General features: G+C 36.9%; 1 protein-coding gene across 9 annotated transcripts in view; it reads right to left on the reverse strand.

The window, feature by feature from the left end:
• GRM8 (glutamate metabotropic receptor 8) overlaps positions 1–23220 on the reverse strand; it is a 355903-nt gene that overhangs the window by 199224 nt on the left and 133459 nt on the right. The window lies entirely within an intron of this gene.

Below are 23220 nucleotides of genomic sequence, written 5' to 3' on the forward strand. Positions count from 1 at the left end.
GATCACTTCTAATTGTTATTATGACATTCTTAATTAAGTTGTCTTAATTATTTAAGAGGTTTCAGGTTGCCATTGAATATTCTAAATTACTAATCAGCAAATGAATGCAAACTCAGAGATGATATTTATATCTCTTGCTGACAGAAGGAGGAAAATGTCAACTGAAATCTTTACGTTTTACCTGTCCTCCAAAAAGGCACAAATTTGTACAGAAACTCGGTGATTTCCAATGGCTTTCATACACTAGTGTAAGGGAATTTCTACTTCCCAGTTATGACACTCTTATCAATGTCTGAGCAGATGAGGAGAGAAATTCTTGAGCCTGTTTCATGAAGCACTGAGTCCAGATTGGCATCAACTTCCTATGCCATAGATAATCATTCTGTGATTGTTTGCTGACTTATTTATTTTAATTATTTTCTTTAAAACTGTTCCCTGATTTGCATTAGTACATCTGACTCCCACCAATATTTGATATTGCCTGTTATTATTCCCAAAATAAGAGCCTCTTGCAGAGAATCTAATCATTAATAAAACCTGAAAATTAAGAAAATGAGAAAAATTTATTTCTAATAAAAAGTGACATGTTACTAGACAAAGGCAAAGCAAATGGTAATTTTTGCATCTCAGCATCTCCATATTAATATTTCTGCACTGAAGATTGCCTTCAGTGTAAGAATAAGAATGTGTCATAAAAGAACTGTTCTATTTTTCTGAAAGCTAGTATTTATTTCCTGATACATAAGATCATTTGGGGCATATATAAATCTATATATTAAAGATAATTAGAGAACTGAAGTCACAGTTAGATGGTTATGTTGTATATGGAGAGGCATTCCAACTTTCTCAACAGTCTTGTCACCCTTGTATTTTTGCAAAGAATTTCACAAATTAAGTTGATACACACTGTCAGTGATAGGATTTGGACAAAAACAAGGTTCCAACCAGATGCAGCTTAGAATATTGAGCTATATGAAGAAGTAACAGATCTCTTGTGTTGGCTTTCTTAAGCTGAATGTGTTTAATCTTTAAGGAAAACAAACAAGCAAAATATTTATTGAGCTTTTTAAATTTTCTTTTATTTAAATGTAATATTTAGAAAATTCTGGGAATTCATTATTGGATTTTGTTCTGCCTCTGCAGAATCTCATTGACCTCAATAGTTCTTTGCACAGGCAGATCCTAAGTTGGAATCAAGTTTAGACATGGAATAAATGAAGCATGGAATTATCAACTGAGAGTTTAAAAATAACAACTTTTAGTCACAGGCAAATATATCACCTTTTTCAGCTAAGCATCAATTTATTGAGTAGTTACATTACTATTTTATTAGATTGAGAGATACATACTACCATATATATTCATTCTGAATTATTCTCTGCCTTACATGAAAAAAAATATTATTTGCAAATCAGAATATCTGCCATTTCTAACAAAAATTGTTTGTACACATTTTTTACCATCTATAAATAGTGTAAAGATATAATTTAAATAATTTATTCTTATCTGTTTCAAAGTAGAATATAGTGCCTTTCTCTTGCAACATATTTATTCACATTTTTATGAACAGCCTGGGTCCCCATGATGGACAGCTAATATGCCAATAACCTCAGACGAGCCCAGGTAATAAGTGACCCTTATATTCCCCAGGTATCTTTGTCAAGGAAAAGATGGATGCCATATCATGAAAAACTTTAGCCAATTTCCTAAACCAGTACTAGGCTATTGCGATAGACACTCAAAAAGCTCTTTACTGCAACCTCTTTCTCAAGTAACAGGTCTGAAATATAAGAGAAATATTTAGCAAACATCCTGTAAATTTAACAGCAGTTCACCATTAAAAAGGAAAAACTGAAAAACAATGCCATGCTCTCAACTGTCCTCAAAGTCACTCAGGCACAAAAATTAAAATAGATCCTAAAAAATTACTTAAAGGAATAATTTTTTCCCTCATAAATTTGAAGAGTACATTTTTCAACTATTTCTACTCATGCAATGGCCCTTAGGAAAAAAACATTCTTTCCACATTAAAGTCAAATGCAAATATTACAAGATATGTTCATATAATACACTTTATACAGCCATCAACAATCTGTGTGGAATAGATATCAAGCAATGAAAAAGTGCAGTATCTAGAAAAGCTATTTTCAGTCAAAATGGTGTTGAAGAAACAGCATTCCATCATTGCAGCAGTAAGTTCAATCATGATGCTGCTCTGCATCTTAGCATCTCTACGTTGAGGAATGTGTTAAGTACTAATAGGAACAAAATAAAATGTACTGTAGCCTTGTTGCTACATTTATAATGAATTGTGTAAGCTGTCTCCAACAAAGAAAACATTTTCTGTACATCCTTATCTATATATACAGTTTATACAGCTGTTGCTCAAACAAATAACAGAGTATCAATTTTCGGCTAATGGTGAAATGCTAGATCCACAAAGGTACTTAAAACATTACAGTGTCTAACCTCTCGGCACCCTGCTGTCTTTGAAATCTACAGGCTGGGCTAAGTGCCCAGACACAGAGAGAGATGAGTGTCTAGGAAAAGGATTCTTAGAGGCTGGCAAACTTAATAAGGAATAATTATTCCTCAAAAATAGCTAGTGGAGGTTCTAAAATGACACGTTTTAATGTCAGTAGTTAGGACAATCTTATGAAGTGTGAACAAAAGAGAGATTTCCCCAAACCAAAAAGAAATAGGGTTTGAGAATAGATATCTCATATGTGATACCAATGGATTTACCATTTGCTGCAGAGGTGCCAAAGGGCAGATGGTTCAGAAACATAATGCCCCTGGAGAATTCATGGCTGTGAATCATAAAAACTGATAGTATCTACATGTTTCACCCTGTCAGCATTTCTGACTGATCTGGCATGATGATTTCTTGTCCCTGTTACTGGTTTCTAAAGTGTTTGTTATCTTTCATTGTCTGCAGAGGTACAGAAAAAAATAAGTTTGTTTAAATTTCCCTTGGTTGAGATGATGTTTAGTCGAACATTTGTATGAGGAAATGAGAGCTAACTAGCTTCTTACTGAAAAGGCAATGTTGTGTTCGAATGCAGTCAATTAAGGGACTTATGAGTGCGCTTCAGAGGGGGCTGCACTAAAAGCTGTTGCTGAGACCAAGAAGGGAGTCAGACAGGCAGACTCATTTCAGGTAGATCAACTAGGAACAGATACCAGTAATTGTACACACTCCAATTGTACCCATTCCGTAATTCATATATGACATAGGAGATTAAATTCAGGGTTCACATCTGTCACACGTTTTAAAGACATCAAGATGGCACTGATGGAAAGTAGTTCTTCACCTACTCTTAGGGAAAAAAAAAAAAAATTCTTAGCACCAAACTCTACTAAGCCTCTTTTTTCTGTTCTCAGCCTTGTAAAACTAAGGTTGTACCCAGTCATCCCAGAGCTTGATTAGAGGAATAAAACAGTTAATATGAACTACCCAGTGTCAGTGATGATAAGTATCCATTTGTCTTCTGTCTAACAGCTATCAGGTGTGATATGCAGCACCTGGAGCCAGGGGACAAAAAATAGAAGAGCAGAGATGGAAGCTGGAAATCAGGTTCATGGCAGGTGCCACCCTACTCATGATCAAGGACTCAGTCCAGCTGCTCCACAACATGTAACCGCATCTGGTAACTCATGTGCTTTTAAAACTGGGATACGGCCAACCCTGATATACAATAATATGTTTTTGAGTTGTTTTCTTCATTGTGATAAAAATCGCATCTTAAATTAGTTGTTCCATGCTGGTCTTGGCTTGCTTACAGTGGCACTGTATAACATTGCTTGCAGGAAACAGATTATCACCAAACAAAAAAAAAATTGTAGATTTGTAAGATATTGTCAGTATGCTGGAACAATGAGCTTTTTCCTTTCTTTTTGTGCTCTTACGATAATAATTCTACCAAAGAAAAAAATAAAACAAGCAGGAAATGTAGTACGTACATAATTTTGGTGGTTAAACTTATTTTGATTTTATAATGATAAATATTCACTTTAGCTCTCATGGGTTCTGAAGTCACAAGATGGCATGCTAATTGCAAACCATTAAATACTCAAGTATGTGGAGGTGGGTGTCAGAAGAAATGATGCTGAATGTTTATTTGGAAAATAGCAAGCAGACTTGGTAGAAAACTTAAACTAGCAAATTAATTTCCTGACGCAAAGACTGGAAGATGAAGCTAAATGTAAATAGAAATACAATGGACATATTCTCTCCTACCCCAGCTAGGATCCAGCACTACATTATGGACCAATTAAGTAGGGCACACAAGAACAGGCACTGTCTTCATATATAAAAAAAAAAAAAAAAAAAAAGCTGCTGTTTTCAGTTCAAGTACGTTCAGTGTCAGGACCACAACCATACTACTCACAACCATTTTACCCTCTAAATTGTTTTACCTTCTGATGTATATACTTAGCCCTACCATTGTAAAATGGGAAGTGATCAAACTATCTACTTCTTAGGATAAGGAGGCTTACCTCACCTGACTCAGTATACGTCCTTACAAGTCAATTATTTAATGGCAACTTCATCACAAATCACATTGTTCCTGAAAAAGCTCAAGACAAATAGCCAGAGCACATCTAGAACCCAGTCCTACCTGGCAGGACTTTCTCAGCTGCTTTCAAGTATACATTTTCTTTTTTTGAGATGAATTATATGTGACTGGTTAGTAGGCCAAGAAAATTTTAATGCAGGCTTGTGGAAAGTTTCCAAAAACATTACAGAAATATGTGATGGCAGAGAAGTTCTTATTCCAAGTAGGGGAACAGATGTCAGAGACTCAGAAGAAGCCTTGGTAAGAAACTCTCCTGTGAGGCACACAGGGTGCTGTCAGAGGCAGGCACAGCCTCTATCTGACAGGAAGATACACACTTCTGACAGTATCACGTCATCCAAGAGAACATGACATAAAACAGACAATTACATTTCTCTTCCTCTTCCAGTTCTTCCCCTGGATATATTGAAAGTCTAGAAAATCGAGTCCTGGTTATACTGAAAGTGTGTTGCGATTGCCAGGAATCTTGTTCAGCGTGAAGATTGTTGGAAATATTAAAAACAGGATGCTTCATGCTCAAGTTCTGTTGACAAAATCAGGATGACGTTGTGACTTAGTAAATCCATCAAGACCTCTTTTTAAGCAGATAGTTCATTATTTGATAAATTTAAATGCTAAGAAATCCGAATGTTAAACAAAAATAAGCTAAGTGACTGTACTGCATGGGACTTGCACTGATGTTGATAATCAAGTACTTTTAGGAGCTAGTATTTGAAACACAACCAACTTGCTGCCAATCTCTTGTGTATCCCTAGATGTCCTTGACAATGATTTTCTGGAGTATGAGTCAACAGGGAGCGACACCAAGGAAGATATAATTACAAGTTTCACAAGCAATAATTCTTCAAAATGTAAATGCCTCCTTAATGCCAAAGTACAGTAGTTGGGAGGTCTGGATGCAGCCCTGCATTCTTTCTAGTACTACCTTCATTTAACTACCCCAACAAACCATAGAGTCACTAATGTAGCTATAAGGATTTCAGGGTAGTTCATCTACACAAAAGAGAACCTGGGCCTTCTGCTCCCACAGAAGTCCATGCCATGGTACCTTCACAACTACTCACGTCCAAATCTAGTTAAATAAAATCTTATTCCAGTGCAGCTCCTTTGTTGCTGTCACTAACTACCTGCATTATGGAAATATCTTTCGAGGTCCCTTCCAATCCCTAACATTCTGTGATTCTGTGATTCTGTGATCCTAAACTCTTGTGTCTTTTCCTTGGAAGCTCACCAAATACATCAGCAAACATTTCACTTACTCTTTCAAAGATAATTTTCAGCCCACAGTGGCAATAGTTTTCAATGCAAGGTTATAGAAAAAAAAGTTAAAAAAAATAAATAATTTAAATAATACTTTTCTCCAAATAGGTGGAAGTGGCACTTAGCGTCCAATACATGTAGACATAATGGAGGGTGAGAGCTTTTGTTATAATCTTTTAACAGACAAAAACAGTCTGCATTTTGAAATCATACATTGATGTCTTTTTTTTAATTTTCTTTTCTTAAAATCCCTTAATATTAATGACAAAGATGTTTTAATACACAAGCAGGTCAATGATGCTTTTTCACCAACACAGCAGCTACAGTCATGAGCTTTTCCGCTCAAAACTAACAGCTTTCAAGAGCTCAAAGTTTCTCCTATTTATTTCAGTGTTTTAGAAAAGGCCTTTTAGCAATGCTTTTTTGTCTGGTCTTCCTTTCATTCATCCTTTTTGGGGAAAAAATTAAAAGGCAATCTGTAAAACTACGAAAGAACACAAAACATTCTGTTAAATACAATTCACTCATTCCTTTTAAAACGGTTTTTATTACATCCTTGTGAGTGTTCATAGGCATACAGCCATGCATATTTCACAAACACATGTGCTCATACAGATACTTACATCATGGGCAAAGCAGATGTTAATTCTAAAATAGAAAAGGAAGAAAGAAAAAAAACAGCTCTGGCTCCATATGATACCACTGGCTACTGGCTTCCATCATCAGCGTCTGTCTCTTAGGTGACATGAATCATGAGAGATCTGTTACTTTACATTTCCATTCTGTACAGTAAAAAATTATCTTATTTTTAATTTTATTTTTTTTTTTTTTTTTTGGAAGAAACTATTCCAAGTGTACCACTAAAGCTTACATTAGCACCAGTATATGACAGAAAATAACTGTGAGGGATATTCTCACCATCACCAAACCTACTGATTTTTTTTTTCAGGTTTGAAAAAACAACCCACAAACAACACATTTTTCATCTTTTGAATTTTTAGTGCTACTTGTGTAAATGAAAGGCAACTTTCACTGGCTTGAAAGTGAGAGGCTAAAAGAAAAATCCATCTATAGTAGAGAAATTCATGAATGGGTAAAAATCACATACCCAGAAAAAAAAAAAAATTAAAAGCCTGAAAAGACTGAATTCTGAAAGGTTGTGAGAGAGGAATTTTCCTCTACACAGTAAATCACTATATAACTAGTTCATGAAGGACATGGGATGCCCAGTCAAACTTCAAAACAATCTGTGGCCAAAAGAATATAATTGAAATGGCCTCCAAGCACATTTACTGGTCAGCTTTTGGAAGGCTTTCACAGCTATGTCTTTTTTTACCATTGCAGTGGGCATGAATATATCCTTCTGTGGAAACATGGTTCTTCCTACTTGCATGTTTAAAACATGCAGAGGCATAACATGTAGAAAGAAACACACTGCTATTTTCCGTTTCCTGGCTACATCCTACATATATCGTTGATGAGGAAGGAAGATCCTCTTTATCTTTTTTGTTTTCTTTAGATTAGGAAATCGTATGAAATAAATTTCATAAATACCTAAATTCTAAAAGATTTTCAGATTTTTTTTTAAGGTAACATCTATTCTGATTTGTAACAAAGAAATACTGTGAACTCAAACTCTGGCCTGTGGTTACCTAATAGATACTTTTCTCTGACAGTAAATTTGCTTGAATGGCCCTTATTCTTACCTCAATTTCTCTAAAATTCTCAGTACTAATGGGCCTGAGAAGCTGTTTGTTGTTTCAGGAATTTTATATGTAAATGGTTGCTTCAAAGTATTCCAGAGGTGGGTCAGCCATAAAAATCACCAGTTAATCTCCAAGTACAGTCAACCAATTTTTGCACCCTTCAAAGTTCTTGGTTAAACCTGGTGCAATGTTAACAGATACAGTTCCAACAGCCCAGTGTAACATGTTCCCTTCTGTTTCCTGGGTGTCACCATCAGACATGGGATGCCTTTGCCAAGGTCCAGCATTCTCCTGCCACACCACTGAAGGGATCTTTCCCTGAATGCTACTAGCTGAAGTCTCAATCCCCAATGGATGTACTTGACATCATGAAGAAGACACAGGAGGTTCTGGCATCCTTTATGATTATGTTTTGGCATGAAAAGAAACCCCACCACAAGAAGGGCTGAATTCTGTAAAAACATTTATTTCTAAACAAATATAACCTTTCTTCTTTCAGAATAATTTGTTCCCTGTGGAGATCTCCAGTTTAACATTTTTTTTATTCCACTCCCTGCCCTGTTTATTTTCAATATTTTAACAGTGATATAAAAGGCTGTTTTCAGTTAAGTTGTCCTGGATTGCCTGATTTTAATGGTAGGCTGGTGTCCTATTTTTCCCTTGCATGCATCTTACTGTTTTTGTCGTGTTCAGAGATTGCCTTCAGTCACCTCCTTTGCACTTAAATGCTGTACACAGGCAGCAGAATCTGAGTTTTAATCATGCCTTCTAAGAAAAATAGCAGCAGTGATTAATGTTCTCATTCTGAAACATTTTTGTCTGCTTTCTAAGTGAAGACATTCTTCTTCTTTGTGGTCACAAAATAGCCACAGTTTTATTGTATTCACTGGAAAACAAAACAAACAAACGAACAAACAAAAACAAACAAACAAAAACCCACAATCAAACAAAAAACAAACAAACAAAACACACAAAACAAACAAATAATAATAATTAAAAAAACAAACACCAAAACACACACACACATACACACAAAATAAAGCACAAAAAAAACCCCACCATTCCCTCACTCCCTTCTGTTTCTGCTCTCTTCCAGAGTGTTGGTGGCAAAAGCAATTTCCAACCCAACCTTATTTACATATTCCTTTAACTAAACTGCCCAGTATCATGAGTTTATCCTTAAAATTAGGCATATATTATTTAGCTTAGATTACCTCCACTTGTAAAATATTTAATTTCTCAGGATCTGAACTATCAAAATAGTTTGCATATAAAGCCTTACTTAACTTTGATGAAGATAAGTCTCAGTTTTATTACTGATATTTAATCTTCAGTGTGAGGTTCAACAAATAGTCTCAAATTTGAAGTAAAACAAAATATCTTTCAGCTAAGCTTCGTCTGAAACTGAGAAAAGAGAATTCTGTGATCTTCTCTATATAAAATTATAAACCCAAATTTATAGAGACAATTGTCATCAACTACTTTGGCCTCTTCCACACTTAAGGTTGATTAGAGTCCTTTTCAAAAGCTCGAGCTTTTAAGAAGGCCATTTAACTAAAATTGAAATATTTTGCACTTATTTGACAAAACTTTAAATGACAAAAAGTCACAATAGTTCAACCTTTACCTTTTAGATTAAAAAAATTAAAACAGTAATATAAAATGCTGGGGCTTTCTTATTCCAAATATATCATTTTGAGGGGGTTTTTTGCTTTTTTTTAATTCAGTAAAAGATGACATGTATTATTATTGAGACAAAAAATTAAACACTTGAGAACAGAAATATTTTATTTTCACTATGGAAAATTTCAGTATTTGTTTTAGTTTTTTTTAATATCAGAATTTTTAATGAAATGGAAATATAATTTCTGAGTGATTCCATGTGTAATGAGTCAAAGCCTGTTATCCTAGGATATCTGAATTCAGCTGATTTCCATCTGATCTAAAGTGTATTTAGATAAAATGATAAACATTTCAAGGTATGACGGTTCTGCCATACCCATGGAAAAAAGTGTTCCAATGGTTTATGAATCTCACTACTGAAAAAAAAAAAAAAAGACAAACAAACGAACAAAGTTCTTTTTCATCAGTTTAATTTTGCTAAATTCAGTTCACAACAACTGGATCTGGTTACACCTTTCCTCAAAACCAGAAATCAAACTCCTTCATTCTTCCAAACACAACAACTTGTACATAATTAAGTTATGTGATTAAGTTATAAGTTAAGTAAGCTTCTCTTATACAAGTTAGGAAGGCTGAGTGTATTTAATTGTGTATCTAGTCTGCAAGTTATATTTGCAAAATTCATATATGCATTTTGATGTTAGTACCTAGCTATATTTATCTCACTTTAAAGCATTTTGAGAGCTGGACACTGGGGTAAGAGCATCACTAGGATCTAAAAATACTAATGAGCTTTATCTGTTGAGTTGAAAATACAGCAATAATAAGAAACAGTAACACTTATTTCATAACACAGCAGTAAAATAAAGGAATGAGTTAGTGACTGAACAAGAGTGACTCCATAGCCTCTCACATAAATAATCATACAGAATCCTACCTTTATTTTAAAAGTGTAACTGAATTAAAGTTGGCTACATAACCACTGCAACTTTAACAAAGTCTGTGGCACTGTATTGTGAGTTTGGATCAGAGAACGAAGTTAAAGAGAAGAGCCTTATCTCTATGCATTTAATATCAACTGGTAAAACTTCTCTTGAGAAGTTTAGGAGTGAGTGGATCTACTAATTAGTCTTTTTCTTGAAGTATATGTTGGGATGAAGGATTAGCTTAACTCATAAAGCCCTAGAGAAAACAAAAGTATCGGGTAAAAAGTGGCTAACCAGGAGACATGCTTCAAGGGCTGCAAGGGGCCTGAGAACTTAGAGCTGAAGGAAGAAGCAGGAAGGTGCTCAGAGAGCCTATGCATGCAAAAGGAAACAGCTTGCAAATGGAACATGAGTTAGTTTGGTATTAGGCACATAAGAGCAGTATAAAAATGACGGGATAAGAGCAAAAGCAACTAAGCGGTTTTAATTCTGGGGTATAATAAATGGTGAACAGATACTTTAGCTGTTCTTAAATGAAAGATATCATGTATGTACATATAAAATAAATTGCAGAAATACAGCAATGTTTAATTTTACCGGATGTCTAACTACTCACATCGATATTTGTTTGAAGACACAAATGTCAGAAGACACGAAAATCCAGAAGATTAATCTTACATTGTAAGTGGTACAGCATGTCTATATGTCTGTTGTATATTCTCAGGCCTTATTCAGAAAAGAATTAAGTCCTTATTCATTAAGAATACAGGTAGCAACTCTGGAAGTTGAATCACTGAAAAATGCTTAGATTCAGACTAAGGATTCAGGATAGAAGGCCAGATAATTATATAATTCAGGCCTATTCCCGCTTTTACTAACACAGTGGAAATTCCAAGCATTGCCTGTTGGGAAATGACCAGCACGTGGGATCAAAGTTGCTGTTATGTGCTCTGTCAATAGTTGTACTAGGACAGTATTTAACACTGCCTATCCTTTTTTCAGATGGTAGAGACATGGCTTTGCTCTCAGTAACATTCTGAAAGAAACAAAGGCTCTACTTAACGTCAAAGAAGGGAAAACACGAGGAGAAAACGGTTGCCCATGCAGGAAGAAACAGGAGAACTTGGTCTTTCCATCAAAGTGCACAGCCAGTGTGAAATCCTCTGTAAAGAATGGCAGCCAACAGGCATAAGAGCTCTAGCTCTCCTTGACCAAACTCTGACTCAGACAGAATGTATGGATCCGTCAACCTCAACCAAGCTGCTCAGTGACACCAGATGAACGAAGGCGTGTTCAAAATTAAGTATGCTAACAGTACACTACAGAAAAAAGGGAAATCTGGATACTTTTACAAATGTAGCTATCAAATGGATGTAAAGCAATGTCTGTGAGAGAGAGAAGGCTTAGGACATAGAAAACAGACCAAAAACTGCGAGGGCAGTTGGCCCACAGTTCAATTGTTGCCACGGAACTATGCCCTTCTTTGTTCTACCAGAGGCGAAATCTTGCAATTGCTCTTCAGGCTCTGTTTCTGTCTACATTTTAATGTTGCAGAATTAGACAAACCCAGACGTGGCTCCTTCCTTGCAAATCATATCTGTGCTACAGGAAATCACCATTAGCTGAAAAAGAAATGGAAGCGGCTGCTTTGTGACACATTATGTATTGAAGGTGTCTAGTAACTGACAAAAGATGTTTGCTGTTCAGCCCCTTCTAATGAAATGTTTGATAACTCTACCATTTTTTGTAGACAGTGAAGAAAAAAAATATACAAAAAAACTATAATCACTAAGTACAAGATTAATTTTATTGAACATTGCACAGTAGTGGACACCATTATGCTGTTAATACAAGTTGAAATAAAAGCCTGTTTTATTGTGCATCTAGTCTCCACATAGAACTCTGATCAACAAACTATCTCATCAAGGCCCTGAAGGATTTTTCTGTGTCCATGCTACTCGTCTGATTACATAGCTTCAATAATTTGATACAACTCTTTATCACATATAACATTTTAAAGCACCCTTCATTATGTTTTTCTTTCTTCCAAAAGCTATCAAAAATTATACCAGACAAAAATCTATTATCTATGGAGCACTTATATCTCACTCACTATAAATGAAAAATGCAGAAATACACGTTTTCAAAGTTAATTAATTCTGAAATGTATTGTCCATCAAATCTGTCAAAAGATGTAACAGATGGAAAATGAAGGTACTTCAATTTACTCTGAATTATATATTGAATAAAGACGTATGATTAGCCCCATGGACCCATGAGAAAGAAACTCCACCTTGCAGTAACAAAAAATCCATCCTATGTTACTTGATGAAAGTAGCAAGTGAGGATAAAAAAATGAAGATAACATAGAAGACAAAGTAAAGATAACAAAGCAAGTATGGACTGGGAGCTCTGCTACAATCAGTCATTGTTCAGTGTAATGCACAAATAATCGTGCTGATCCTAAAACAAAATCTTCTGCAAATGCCTAGTGCTAAAATAATAATATACCTTTCTTGGCAATGCTTTATGATTAATCACTGTCAAGTTTTGAAGTGGAAAAAAATATACACTAGGAATGAATCCTTTATTCTTCAGCCTTCAAAAGAACTTTCTTGCTCTGCTTATTTAAGTTGTTTCATTGGTGAACTACAAATACTTCTGCCAACAGAGAGTAGAGGAACAAGCATAGCTCTTCCACACCCCCATAATGAAGCTACCTTGGGAGTTTGTATGGAAATATTCAAGTTGACATGTGTTTTCAAATCCCAGAAGAGCTCAGTAAAAGTTACCAGAAATTTGAATACTGAAATTTTAACTTTTTCAAATTCTGATAGCAGGCAAAATACCACAACTTCAAGACTATTTTTTGGCATATGAGAAAGATCATAACTGGCCAAAGATGTAAAAAGTTCCACTGAATTTAATATTTGAAAAGGCATTTTCATTAGGAATGCCTTTGCCACCATTTAGAAAGTTTCCAATGATGGAAAGATGGAAAAGCAGAAGCAAATAATTTTCAATATTAATAAAAACAAGTGACGGCCCTGAAGAGCATAAACAATTTCTGCCCTCTCTTTTCTTGTGTTTGTTTTCTGTACAGATGGACTGACTTATTTTAGAACACAGAGGAGCCAAAAACTGAACACAGAAGGAATATGGGAGAAAAAAAAAAAAAAAAAAAAAAGAGATGAACTGTAGAATAGCATTAGTCATAGCTTGTCTGAGGATAAATTTAATTTAATGAAAAAAAGCAGCATTATATATATATGTGTATATATATATATATATACACACACCAGTTTAAGACATCCAAGCCCCTATGTACAATATCTCTCTACAAGAGAAGACAAGTCACAGTGCTCTTGCTATGCTAGGGCATTTCCACTGTGGCATGTGCACATGAGGTCTGCAGCATCCCATAACAAAAGTTCGTGTACAGTCTGCGAGATGTGCTTCAGATCCAAGTGACTTGGATCAACACTTAAGGATCTCAGTGTGCAGATTCAACTCATCTGAGTTTTTGAAAAATCATAAATCGATTACTAGCCTGGGCTAGCCCTTTTCACAAAGATGACTTTACTTCTTGATAAATAAGGAAACCAATTATTGACAGGTTTTCCATCTGAAGTAAACTGTGTGCAGAGAGATCGTAGTGACCAAGGTGCAGACATTCTCCACTCATATTTATTCTCCTCCCCTTCTACTCACTTGCTTAAAGATTCATCTCTTGCATAGAAAAAAAGCTGTGAAAGCCATGAAGCATGAGATTACAGTTGGTAGGGAGCAGAGGAGCAGAAAAGGGAGACTAAGTGTCTTCAGCTTCTCTGTTAGCCTCCTATCTCCGAGCCAAAGTATACATTCCAAACACAGCATTATTCTCTGTGAACTACCTCCAGATGAGAAAATCCACAAAAAACCTACAGTGTTGCAAAACGCTGATGTTTTTGTCCCATACCATACCTGCTCCTTGTCCCATGAGAAGGACACTGTCCTGCACTGTCTTATGTAACAAAGAACAGGAATGCTTAGTCTTATCACCATCATCACAGATGTAGTCAAGCCCAGAAGTATTTCATGAAAGAAATATGCCTGCCATGCACTTAGAGAGGTTCCAGCAGCTGCAATGCTACAGAGGTATTTGGAGTAAAATCCTATATGGATAAAGGACATTAAGAGTGCAAAATTCTATGCAATAGAATTAGCCATCCATTGATCTGAGGCTGTCTGATTATTTATTGGAAAATAATACACCAATGTCCTAGCAATCACCTTTAACCATCTGTGTGGCTGCTAGATTCAGGTCAGTCCTTTAGAAGCTGAAATGCAACACTGCCAAGACAAAAGTCCAGAGCCAACCCCACATGGGTCCTCCTAAATCAAATTCCTGCTCTCCCAGGGGTACTATGCTTTCCTCCAAGGTGCATATCTCAGATTGGCTTTGTAAACCAAGCTCAACTTGGGCACAGTGAGCACACAATTAAAATCAAAGTAAATAGATTCTGTCCATTTTTCAACACAAGATGATGAAATCATGCTTATGGCACTGGAGGATACACAGTCAACCTAGGTCCTTCAAACAGAAGCTGTGAAATAAAATGGATCTATCACAAACAAGCACAGCACAAGGGCATATACATAGGCTTACCTGCCAGAATTCTGAAAAACAGTCAAGGTCATGTCTTAACAAACAACTTAGTTTCCATTCTTACAGCTAGCCAGAAAGAAACCTGGCTTTCTTCTGTTGATCTGCTGGAGAGTAAGAAGGCTCAACAGAAGGATCTGGACAGGCTGGATCAATGGACTGAAGCAAATTGTATGAAGTCCACACAGCCAAGTGCCAGGTCTTGAACATGGGCCACAACACCACCATGCAATGTGACAGGCTTGGGGAAGAGTGGTTGGAAGCTGCCCATCAGAAAAGGACCTGTTGGTCAACAGCCAGGTGGATACGAGCCACTAGTGTGCCCAGGTGCCCAAAAAGGAAAATAGCATCCTGGCTGGTATCAGAAACAGTGATCAGGCCAGCAGGACTAGGGAAGTGACTGTCCCCCTGTACTTGGCTGTCATGAGGCCACACCTCGAATACTGTGTGACTCACTACAAGAAAGATATTGAGGTTCTGGAGAGAGTACAGTGGAGCGCGACCAAGGTGGTGAAGGGACTAGAGTGCAAGGCTTATGAGGAACAGCTGAGGGAACTGGGGCTGTTTAGCTTGGAGAAAAGGAGACTGCAGGAAGTCCTCACTCCCTACAACTACCTGAAAGGAGGTTGTAGCATGGAGGGTGTTGGTCTCTCTTCCCAAGTAACAAGCAATAGAACAAGAGGAAATGACCTCAAGTTGTACCAGGGGAGGTTTGTATAGGTTATTAGGAGATATTTATTAACTGAAGAGATTGTCAAGTATGGGCTTGTCCAGGAAGTGATTGAATCACCATCCCTGGAGGTATTTGAAAGACTTGTAGACACGGGACTTAGGGACATGGTTTACAGTATCACAGTATCACAGTATCACAGTATGTTTGGGATTGGAAGGGACCTCAAAAGATCATCGAGTCCAATCCCCCTGCTGGAGTAGGAACACCTAGGTGAGGTCGCACAGGAACATGTCCAGGCGGGTTTTGAATGTCTCCAGAGAAGGAGACTCCACAACCTCCCTGGGCAGCCTGTTCCAGTGCTCTGTCACCCTTACTGAGAAGAAGTTTTTTCTCAAATTTAAGCGGAACCTCTTGTGTTCCAGCTTGATCCCATTACCCCTTGTCCTATCATTGTTTGCCACCGAGAAGAGCCTGGCTCCATCCTCATGGCACTCACCCTTTATATATTTATAAACATTAATAAGGTCCCCCCTTAGTCTCCTCTTCTCCAAACTAAAGAGACCCAGCTCCCTCAGCCTTTCTTCATAAGGGAGGTGCTCCACTCCCTTAATCATCTTAGTTGCCCTACGCTGGACCCTCTCCAGCAGTTACCTGTCCTTCTGGAACTGAGGGGCCCAGAACTGGACACAATATTCCAGATGTGGTCTCACCAGGGTGGAGTAGAGGGGAAGGAGGACCTCTCTCGATCTACTAGCCTCCACCCTTCTAATACACCCCAGGATGCCATTGGCCTTCCTGGCCACAAGGGCACAGTGCTGGCTCATGGTCATCCTGTTGTCCACCAGGACCCCCAGGTCCCTTTCCCCTACACTGCTCTCTAATATGTTATTTCCCAACCTATACTGGAACCTGGGGTTGTTCCTGCCCAGATGCAGGACTCTACACTTTCCCTTGTTAAATTTCATTAGGTTATTCCCCGCCCAACTCTCCAGCCTGTCCAGGTCCCGCTGGATGGCAGCACAGCCTTCTGGCGTGTCAGACACTCCTCCCAGCTTAGTGTAATCAGCAAACTTGCTGATAGTACACTCTATTCCCTGTCCAAATCATTAATGAATATATTGAATAATATTGGCCCCAGTACTGACCCCTGAGGCACTCCACTAGATACTGGCCTCCAACTAGACTCCGCACCATTGACTACCACTCTCTGGCTTCTCTCCTTAAGCCAGTTTGCAACCCACCTCACTACTCTATTGTCTAGACCACACCTCCTCAACTTAGCTGTAAGGATGCTGTGGGAGACTGTGTCAAAGGCTTTACTGAAGTCAAGGTAGACCACATCCACCGCTCTGCCATCATCCATCCACCTTGTTACATTAGAGGTAGACTTGGCAGTGTTAGGTTAATGGTTGGACTCAATGTTCTTAAAGGTCTTCTCCAACCTAAATGATTCTATGATTCCATGATTCTATGATTCTCTGAAGTGCTAAATCTAGTGACTATCAAGGGAGAAGATAAGAAAGTATTTTTTCCTATATCACAGCCCCCTGTTATTCTCCCATTGCACATATTCTCATTATTTTCAGAACATCTGTCAAAATCTCCAAGTTTCTTCAGGTACTTCTATCTAGAAAGCCAGGATCATCCCTTTTGAGAATGAACAAGTACAATGATAACCAAATGGTTCACTCAAAATCAGCTTTCCCAAAGACGATATGACTGAAAAAGATGTACTCTTATGTCAGGTTGGCTGTTCAGATTTTCACCTCACTAAGAGATGGATAAATCTGCCAAGGAGAAAATCTGTTAATTATGGGAAACCTCAATGTACCTGGACAGTTACAGTGGAGGTTGAACATAAATTCATCCCCTGGCTTATGTCACAGTAACTTCACAGAGAGATGAAAACTCTCAACAGCACTTTTCAGACTAAATATAAGCAGCAAACACCTGTTTTTTCATAATTAATGAAGAAAAATGAGATAAGTTCAAAGAATAAATTATTTGTTACATTTTTTTTGTCACTGAAGGGACCAGGAAAAAGGTATATTATTTTTCTGACTGAAGGCGAAAATGGACAAAATGCTTCCCTTCTAATAAAATTGTGTCTTTTTGTATCTCCTCAGAAGGATTTAGTTCCATATTTTTATTTGTAATAATCTGTTCTTTTGTTTTGGTTTGGTTTTTTCTTTTACATTTGTGGCTGAAAGCTCCCTGCCAGCTGTCAGTGTAATTAAATCTTGCTAACAGAGCTCACTGGATTTCCAGTTGCAAGGGAGTCTCTGTAGAAGAACAGCTGTCATGGGTCTGACCAAAGGTTCATCTGATCTGACAGTCCCTTTTCCAGCTATGACTCATAATGGAAAAGAACAAGGAGAGAGTAAACCTGTATGCTGGCACCTTGTCCCAGCCTTCAATAATTCCCAGCTCAAGGGCTTTTTGAGAGAAGGTGTCTTTACACTTATTAAAAACTCCTGATAGAATTTTTCTCTATTAATACATCTAGTCCACTTGAACACAGTAAAACCTAGGTTAGATGATCCCTCAACATCCCCATGTCTAAACTTCACAGTAGCTAAAGATCAGTTTTCCTTTTCCTTTCTCCATGATTATGGTATTAAATTTCAAAAATCATAATTTGATCCTAATACCATGACAAAGTTTTTCAATGTTGCATGTACTTTTCGTATACACAAATCACTTTTTTCCCTTTCTTTTATGAACAGATCTGCGAAGTATATTTAGATGCATTTCTAAGGAGCTTCTTAGAATATTCAAGTATCTCAAAAACTGTAGGCATATTTTTTTATCCCCATATGTGCATCTGCAGAATTTTTTCATGGACCCCAAAAAAATGGCCAAGAAAAACAGTATATGCAAGAATCTGAATGTACAGGCATATATGTACATCTATAAAGGCTGTATGAAATTATTTTTTAATCAACAGGTTCTTTAGTTTCTAGGACAACTTAAATCAAGGATTAGATGTATTTGACATGCAGTTTGTTGTTTTGGAGTCAAGATTACAACCCTTTCTATGAAGAATTTCTTCCTAATATTCAACCTGAATATTCTGTCGCACATCTTGAGGCCAATTTCTCTCATCCTGTCTCTTGCCATTTAGGAGAAGAGACCAACACTCTCCATGCTACAACCTCCTTTCAGGTAGGTGTAGACAGCAATAAGGTCTCCCCTCAGCCTCCTTTTCTCCAGGCTAAACAGCCTCAGTTTTCTCAACTGCTCCTCATAAGACTTGTGCTCCAAAACCCCCACCAGCTTCACTGCTCTCTTCTGCACTATCTCTGGTACCTCAGTGTCCTTCTGATGAGAGGCCCAAAACTGAAAACAGTATTCAAGGTGAGACCTCCTGACAGTTGATCTTGTACTTACATATCGAACAGTTTCATGTTATATATTCAAATATGGTGATTTTTCTACGTCTATTTCTGTTTGTAAGTGTCCAGTAATTCTACTGTTTTAAGGTAGAGTTCTTATAAGAGGTGGTGCAGGAGACTTTTTCCATACATTTAGAATAATTGTATTTACAACAATAAATTGAACAAGACAAAAATAGTTACTGATTTGAGTTTACCAATTTCATTAAGTTTGCTTCTAGAAGTCCTATTTCATACTGCATAGCTCCCACTGAAGTCACTGAAAGAAAAGGGTTTCATTTTTCATAGTTTGGAATGTTCATTATATATATATAAATACATATGAAAAATGAGAATGAACTATGCTACAGTAGATAGAACAAAAACAATTTCATAGGGCAGTAAACTCTTATACTCCAGGGTATAACCCAATCAGTAATTCATTGGGTTAGACAGAAGTTTTGCTCGTGGACAAGTTATTTCAAAGAGAAACAATTAAATGTTAATTACCTTCCTTCGGACATCCCTTCTGTTGGAAACAGGACAAAATATGGTATCACAATTTCTTTGCCTCGATATTTCTGAAACTAACTCCCTGCCTGCCATCCATGCTACAGTGACTTTCGCAACTCTCTTTCTCAGTTCAGACTGTTCTTAATATTGTTCACATAATCAGACAACAGTTGGATCAGCTGATTATGTTCTTTAGGATTTAAAAAGCATTCTCTAGCCATTTTAGTTCTTCATTTTGCTTTATTCTATTTCCTACACCTTTTATTCTTTAAGATGTGAAATGACCATTTTTTTTAGTGAACAAGGAAAATTCTTTGTGTTTTCCTTGCACACTGTACACACCACCTTGAATACACCTACATTTGAAAGCATAAACTATCTTCTTCCCCCATTTGCACATGGACTTTTCCAGTTGTAACCCTGTATACAAAGCACAGATATATGGATTTCTAAAACTGCATTGATAAATTTATCCAAGGCAAGTCTTGCATTAAATGAAGATAAGAAATTCTTTTTAAATGTAGAAAGGTTAAACATATAAAATATGTATAATTATCTCCCTTGTTCTTAATACAATTCAGAAAAAATAGTGGAAGAAGCAAAACCCTTCATCCACTGTGGCCACTGATCAAAAGGTCTTTACAAAGCACCAAGATAAATTGTTTCAGAAGTGATCATTATTCTGATTGTCCTTTTAATTCAAAGATGTTTCTCATTTGCTTCATTGCAATTTACTGTACATGTACCTTATCATTTAACATAATTACATCTCTGTATCCATTTATCAGTAAAGGTGTCTTACAGAACTCCTTGTCTACAACTTCCTTCGTCTTTGGAGAAAGGTAACAGGCTTACTTCTGGTAATAGGCTCAAACTCAAACAACTGCTCAGATAAATTGTCATGGGAGAAGAATTAAAATAAAGGAAAGCAGAATGTGATTTAAAGTTTTTATGAGAATCCAAAGTGACTGTACGCAGTAAGATAAGCTTTCACTCAATGCAAAGCAAAACAGAAATGCAGACCTGGGGTGCATCACAGTGAATTGTGAAGACTTAGGCATCAGATGTTAGAAATACCCATTCTTACTGTTTCTCTTAATTTATTAGAGAAGAATTCCAAAATGTGTAAGTTTGTCCAATTTTAAATGTAAAAATTAAGGCAGAGAATGTGTCCTCATTGTTCCCTTCCATCCAATAACCATGTGGTGACCACTGCAGCTGGCTTTTACAGGTGAGCGGGCTGGAGGCAGATGCCACTGCAGATGGTACCTGCACCAAAGAGAGCTGGTGTCAGCATTTCCCAAAGAGACAAGCACAAAGTTAAATTCCAGTAAGGTACAGAACAGGGACAGCCTGAGGTTTCAGGAGTGACAGCCACGTACTAGCCTTCTCCTTGCCTCCAGTGAGGCAGGGGGCACATACCACGGCAGCAGGAGACCTACCTTGCAAACATGCTAAGTCTGCCCAGAGCCACAAAAACCACCCAGTCCAGCTGGGTCAAGGTCAGAGATGGTGTCTACAGCCTTCTGTTAACACTCCACTGCCCCTTTCCCCAAAGCCAAGATTCCTCTGAGAGAAGAGGTAAGAAAAGTTTACTTTAACAAGTCCCACAGCATAAACTCCTCAATAACTTAAAAGAGGAAGATCTTCTGTGGCAGTTTGCTAGGTTTTGCCTGCTTGCTAAGAGAAAATTATTAAATGCTGCACAAACACATAAATGTACATTTACTCAGTTGAGATTCTTGAGATATTTGCATAGCGTTTAAGAGGGCTCTGCTTTCAGAATGAAGAAATCTGATTTGATTCCTGAAATACCCTTGTGTTTGGGACACCTACCTATTTTCTAAACAACCCCTCACTACCTAATGGTATATAATGTGCAAATATAGCTCTCAAAAGTTAGGCCTAAATTCTACCATCTGGACTTTAATCAGAAAGTCTGTTAAATAATATCAGAAAAAAATTGTCACAGAGATATATTTTAAAGACGGAAGGTTGAAAGAAAGATCCATTTCTCACTTAAAGTAATGTCCTTCTTTATGCTTACCATGATTTAGAACAACTAATGATAATAGGAAAAAGGAGTTTCCAGTGTGATGACAAATTATAAACAAAAGATAAGTTTTGTTACTTTTTTGCTAAAAATCCGGCATTGACCTGCTGATCCTGGGTGAAAAGGGAGCATAAGGACAGGTTTAGACATTTTGTATTTCTGAACTCATCCTTGGGACAGCACACATTTTCTTTGGTGTTTCTTTCAAATTCACTTGGAGCATGATAAATATATCTGCCCAAGCAATCACATCAACACTAGGAGCTTATTTTATCTAAGATCAGGCGCCTCATGTTGTTATGTAGGTGGAAAGGCAGATAAGTTTCTCCTTCTTCCTCAAGATGAGTAGGTGTGTGGAAAAATGCCATCAAATTATCTTTGATTCATCATTATAACATTCACATCATACAAAATGATTTGCATTTAGGAAATAATTTTTTAGCCCCCACATTCCTAGGAAGTATAGAGTATACAAAAAAAAAAAAAAAGAAAAGACCAGGACCCAAAGAGCCCACTGATTCAAGATCCAATTTATTTTTGCTTTTGCTCCACAATATTTTTATTAATATTTCAACAATAATTCACATAACAATATTTAGCAAATTTCTACTGCAATCAAATCTTGTCAGTAAATGACTACTCAAAGCATTTAAAACCCTTTTCTTTGAAATACCTGGGGTTAGAGTAAATCATATCATATACAGTAACCAGCTGAACTCAGTTCAACTGTTACTGTTCTTTTTCAATCCACCTTGACATCCTCTAGCCCTCCCCACAAATTTTGTGGGCAAGGAAAACCAGAGGTCTTGATTTCACAGAATGTCCCATAGTATTTTCTTTAAGACCATTCAAGCATAAAATTAGGGACCCGTTGCACCATTCCTTCAGAAGTCTACAGTAGTGGTATTATTACAAATTTCAAACTGACTTCCTTATTTGATCTTCTCCCAGCATGTAAACATGCAAGCACTGGAAGCATTTTTGAGGTTCTGAATATAGCTGAAGTACTGTGCACATAAGTCCCCTGCTGAATGGGTCTTAAATCTACAGAATTTATTGTTCAGTCCACCACTTCAAGTTGACTTGCAATGCAAGAGGATCCCTGCAGAGGCTTTATTAAAATCCAAATTCTGCAGACTGACACAAAGAAAATGCAATTTCTCAGATTGTTACATGCAAAATATGTCTTCTAACAATATTATTTCAATCACTTGACATGCAAAGTCAATTGAGACAGTGAACTGTGGGGGAAGAAATTGTTTTGCAGTCTCATTCCAGCCAAAAGACTGAGGATGTGTTGTTACCTGAGCCATAAGCAACTCTGAAGAATCATAATCTCTTCTCCCTCCATCTGTAAAAATGATATTTCTTATTTCACATGTAGACCAAGAAGGATAAGGTTTTGTCAATTTCTGATGTTACAGGAGTGAAATTAAAAAAAAAAAAAAAAGAAAAAAAAAAAGAAAAAGAAAAATAAAAGTTTTCCCAGGCTCATTCCATCCCACCACAGAAACCACTTGACCATTGCAAAGTAGTAGGAAAATACTGATGTGTTCAGTCTCCAGATTTCAAAGGATTTTTGCTTCCTTGTTCATACAGCAAATTCAGCTAAAGTTATTATTAATATTAGTTCTCTCTTTCCTCAGTTCATCTAACATGGGTCTTTCTGCTTCTTCACTCAGTGTTATTCTTTCTTGGTGTGAATGTCTTTTCTGTCATGTGAAATTGATATCTTATCTCATTAACATACTCTTTCTTTTCAGATTTAATTTTCTCTCGTCTATAGCTAGTATTCTCTATTTTACTTTTTACTTTCTCTGTTATTGCTGCTCTTACTCTACAATGTGTTTTGGAATGTATTTTACAT

Source organism: Columba livia, chromosome 1 (assembly GCF_036013475.1).
Source record: "Columba livia isolate bColLiv1 breed racing homer chromosome 1, bColLiv1.pat.W.v2, whole genome shotgun sequence".
Lineage (NCBI taxonomy): Eukaryota > Metazoa > Chordata > Aves > Columbiformes > Columbidae > Columba > Columba livia.